The following is a 5,291-nucleotide window of genomic DNA, read 5'->3' on the forward strand; positions in this document are numbered from 1 at the left end:
AGTCCATGCACACTGTATATCAAACCCAGTTGTGGTTGGTTGTAATGTTTAGGTACACCACTTAGTACTGGCCATACCCAGGTAGTGGCTTTGAACAGTAGCCTCTAGATCTGGGTAAGAAATGATTGCCCTCTTTATGTAGATTGAGTGGCAATGTAAAGGAAGATAAAGATTCTAAAGTGAATGCAGGGAACCTCAGAGGGCTAATTGAAGAATCTTTGCCTTGAGGCTGGAAGTTGTCTAGAGCACAGTTGGGCAGGATCATTAATGCTGTGTATCAAGGGAGGATACGCAATGGTCACGACGGGAACCGAAAGAAAATGAGAATATAATTACTATGGTATCAAGCTGTTTGATAAGAATGATACAGAGCCGGCCGAGGTGGATGGCGTGGAAGATAAGAGTAAGAAATCACTTGCCACTTCTGCAGATAAGAAGGAAGACGAGATCAGAGATCTAACATCTGACCTTGAGAGAATGAAAGAAAAAGAAAGTATTTTGCAAGGTCAGGTGGATGAGCAATCAAGGGCTTCAGCCAAGTTAGATTGTAGCAAGTCCAAATCAAAGGACCAAGTTCAAAAGGCAGTTGTGAAGCCGGAGGATGCAGAATTTGACAATGATAATTTGTTTAATCAGATTGTGGCACTGAATGAATAGAAGGACGAGTTATATGCTGCATTGGCCAAACATACTAGTAAGACATTCCTGACCAGGCCTGAAGATATTCCGACCAATTATATACATGATAGAGCTTTCTTGGTTGAGGTCATGAAGACAGCAGAGTCTGTTGGATCTGGTTCATATGGAAAGGTCTGTAAAGTTTGTGTACCTCTTATTGGGGACGTTGCAGCAAATTATTCCCAGAATGACGGAATATTTAATAAGAAGAAGTCCATGAAACATTTGTTAAGAGAACTCAACATGTTGAGAGCACTTAAGGGTACAAAGGTTGTGCAGAAGCTAGTCGGTTGCGTAGTTGAAGTCCCAGAATATAATCTGTTGACAGTTTTCGAGGGTGAAGAAGGTAAGAGTACAACAATTGACTTCATCATTAGGAAAAGGCTAATGTACTATGACAAGAAGAGTTGGTGTGTTATAGTAATTGATCTATGCCGTGTGTTGTTTAAAGTCCACATGCGTGACATTAAAACCAAATAACATCATTGTTCTGTCTGGTGAGAATATGAGAATTATAGACTTTGGACAGGCCTGTCTTCTGTCAGATGTAAGAAAGATGTCAGAACCATTGTCAGAGTCCAAATTTTCATGGATCGCTCCAGATGTATGCAGTTGTGAGCAGGCACCCAGCATTGCAAGCGATATTTTTTTCCACTGGCTATGTGATAAAAAAGATTCTGTCAAAGTGTAAAGAGAATGCGAAATGTGAAACACTGATGGAGATTTCAGAAGAGGAAAGAACATAGGAAAAGGCCCTGTTTAACCATCCTGAAAAAAACTTGCAGCATGCTATAGAAACAGTACAGTTATCTTATTAGTTAGACCAAGGAGGTTTAATCCTTAGGCCATGTTGATTTAATCATATGGATGACGTCCATGTGTTTGCGTGCATCAATTTTTTTCGTTTCCCCCCAAAGAAGGTTTTGACCACTGGGCTGGACAATTCCTAAAATAGGGTACTACAACATCATGTCTTCTGATGATTCGAGTGCATCACCCAACCTGCCACGGCTGGGGAAAACCTGATCGTAAGTGAAGAAGAAGACGGGGAATAAATGACAGAGGGGGAGTCGCCAGGCGCAAAAGCAAATAGGGAGTACGCAGACAAAGCAGTAACAGCTGCGGAGGAACGGTTACAAAATAACTTGCAAGACGAAGTGATGAAACACATTAAAGATGTAGTGAGATCTGTAAGACAGGGTCTTAAGGATCAAATGTCTGACCTAATTCGATCTGAACTAAAAAAAAGTATCAAAAAATGAGACATTACAGACGGTGTTAACCGAAGTGCCTAACTCAATTCAAAGCGGAATACCTGACATGACACGGGCCGTGATGAAAAGTCTTAACGAAAGCCCAAACCCACCACCTGAAAAAAAAAAAAAACTTCATTTCACTCCATTGCTCCATTTCCCATGACAAGCGCAAATTCGATGGCGCCTGAAGACGAAAAAGAATCAGGGCACAGGGTTTATCCGATAACCAATCTGTTGGCTGACCAGGAAAAAGAACAAAAGCCTGAAAAAGAAGAGCAAAATCCAAAAACAATCGCAAGGTACCTAAAGCACAAAAAGCCAAGTGCAGGGGTTTGCCACAGTTCAAGTGGACTGTCATCTAAGGAAAGCTCTGACGAACCCGTATTATCTATAAAGGACCTTGTTCCTCTGCAATTGACACCAGAGTTTGAAACCTCGTTTGGATGTTCACATTTGTACAAAGACATTCTCAAAAAATTGCAACGTACAATCAAACCGAGTAGTACGCATGTGGAGGATTATACAACCCCAAGTGCAGATGGCAGGCAACAATTAGAAATCTGTAGCAGTACATCACCATGCAGTGAGTCATCTCATGCACACCTGCCACCATTTGTCGATCCATCCACAGACTTAGAACAGACTTTATCTGAGGCATCTACCAGCAGCATAAAGACATTGGATGATAACACATGCTTTAGCGGTGAAAGAGTTTTTATTTATTTTTTTAATTCGGTTTTTGACAGACAAGGACGACGGGGCACTGCAGTCAAGTTTTTCATAACTTATATTAACAGTGCCATGTTCAGATAACAACATCCCATCCTTTTTTTAATTTTCATACACCTGGGCGAAGTGAGGAAAGTCGTGTTAAGTGCCTTTCCCAAGGGCACAACATCGGTGGCGTCAGGGGGATTCGAACTCGGGACCTCTTGGTTCTGAGGCTAACACCCTGCCGTTACGCCACACGACCCCATAGTTTTTATTTATGAAGTCGGAATGGCTAAAGGGAAAGCATCCGCCTTGCAAAAGTTCATATTTTCTAAAGGTGGAGCAAGAGCGATGTTCCTAGATGTGAATACAACGTGTATTGCTTTTGACAGGAATGGAATTCTTGCATCTTCAACTCCCCAGAGAGATTTTGACAAACTGTGCAACTCTGGAAAGCGGTTATTGGACACATCCTTTGTTAATGTCTCTGTACCATCAAACAGGGAGCCACCTAGGCCAGCAGAAATCAAACAACCCAATCCACTGACAAGAGCTCTCAAGTCACCATTCATAAAGGTCTAAGATTTCTCAGGGAAATAGGCCATTATAGAAAGATTTCACAAATAGGGGATGGAACACATGCACATCCTTGTCTTTCCTTCATGGGAATGCGAGAGAGATATTTTGTAAATGCTGTAAACTATCCGTTTTTCTATCGTGTTACTATAGGCACAGCTGGACGTTGTGTAGAACTGTGTCTAGATGAGAATACTGAACAGAATGTCTTTTTCTTTACAGACAACAGACGATAGGTTGACTGTAGAGAATGACGGGCAGATAGGTTAGTTTGGGTGGGCAACATAAGACTGACAATGGTATGCTCAAGTCCACAGAGCAGGATCAACCATTTGCAAGAAACGGTCGGCCCCCGAAGACTACAAGTGAACAGTACACACATGTTCAAGTCAACAGAGCAGGATCAACCATTTGCAAGAAACAGTTGACCTCCGAAGACTACAAGTGAACAGTACATACACCAGGAACAGCCTATCCCTATGTTTCTTTTCATGTGGGTCATCTAGAATGATCTACAGAGGTTGACACCAGGAAGAAGAGCAAAAGGGATGATACCTTATTTGATGCTTTGGCATCCAGCAAACTCATCTAACTAAGCTGAACAAGCCCCCACTGAACCAAAGGCACAGTCCTCGAAGTCTGGGTTTCCAAGAGGCTTGACAGCTGTAATACTATTATTAGACCTAACACACCCTTAGTAAGCTGGATACCATGCCATTGCCAAAAGAGCTTTGCTCTGTCGTCCATGTTGATATTTAGAAGTGCTTGGAAAATTCACTGGCAGAGCTTCTGCTGACTCGGCATTCTGCAGCAGATATTGATATGATCTGCACACTTGGAGATGGTCACTTCAAGGATCATCACGATACAGGAGCCATGCTGAACACCTCTAAGTTGTCAGCCCTTTCTGTCTTGTTTTACCTGTGAAAAGAAATACAAAATGTAACTAAACATATTCCACAAACAAATAATAAAATTTTAAACTAACAGTATGTCTTGGTACCAGCTGTGATTTACAGGATATTTCAGTAAAATCTGTAAATGAAATATGCATGTGGACTACTCTGTCCAGTCCTACAAGAAAACCACATTGGTCTGTATGATATTTCTATGAACTGCAAAGCACAGCTCAAAATCAAACACCCTACGAAGGTAAAAAAAAAAACCCAGAAAACACCCATTTTACAGTGAGACAAAGAAGGCTTGTGACCGGACCACGCCACCCTGGTCCTTTGACAACAGCACTCGGTAGCAGAAACTGACCCTTACAATATAATCTACTGCCCCCAGGTTCAACAGAAAAATCAGAGTACATTTTACAGGCATTAGCATGTATTTCGGTCAAAACACCGTTTTCCCCGACATGTTTGACGCCAAAAACAATCAACCCAAAAACAAAATATACGGCCGCCGCCATGATCCTCACGAAAAAAAAATATTCACGACAAAATCCTCACATCCCCACGCCAGTAATAACTTCAGATATCAATGTACTTACCCTTACCCAAAACAGCTATATTAAAAAATAACTGCGAAGGTTTTTGAGGGAACAATAAGGCGAAAATACGAAGACATATTCTGTAAAACAAGCACCCGACCTCACCTCACAATGGCCGCCCTGCACTGAAAAAATTCCACTCAGAACCGAACAATTTGCATTGTATCCGTGCGCGTGAACATCTGGGACGCCGATTATTTCCAAATGAAAGACTAACATACAGCTTATATCGTCTAGAATTTACAAGGGTAAAACATAAGAGTTAAAAACACAATCAAATTTAGCAGCACATTCCTAAGACGCTACCTGTTTGGCCGCACTATTTTGTGGCGGCACATGTGTACATTCTGTCCGGGGTGGGTATTCGGTGGCGGCTGGATGATGACGTAAGTAGTGGAGGCTTACTTAGGGTTTTTCGAAATGCCGTTCTTTTCAGATCGTAAAATCAAGGTGCAACCAGGATCACAATTTCTCTTCTTTCTCACATGAAACGTTAGCTGTGCAATGAAATGAAATGAGTGCCACTGAGCTAAAGATCAAGAAAGAAAGTTCCTTGCCACATACCTGATACG

At 41.8% G+C, this 5,291-nt stretch overlaps 1 long non-coding RNA gene across 1 annotated transcript; it reads right to left on the reverse strand.

Annotated features, from left to right (window-relative positions):
- Positions 1–3,581: 3,581 nt before the first annotated feature.
- LOC136446569 (uncharacterized) lies at positions 3,582–4,957 on the reverse strand. Its single transcript, XR_010757593.1, has 2 exons — positions 4,825–4,957; positions 3,582–4,142 (listed from the first exon to the last, which is right to left on the reverse strand). It is a non-coding gene; the product is annotated as an uncharacterized lncRNA (long non-coding RNA).
- Between the last annotated feature and the right edge of the window lie 334 nt (positions 4,958–5,291).

Source organism: Branchiostoma lanceolatum, chromosome 12, assembly GCF_035083965.1.
Source record: "Branchiostoma lanceolatum isolate klBraLanc5 chromosome 12, klBraLanc5.hap2, whole genome shotgun sequence".
Lineage (NCBI taxonomy): Eukaryota > Metazoa > Chordata > Leptocardii > Amphioxiformes > Branchiostomatidae > Branchiostoma > Branchiostoma lanceolatum.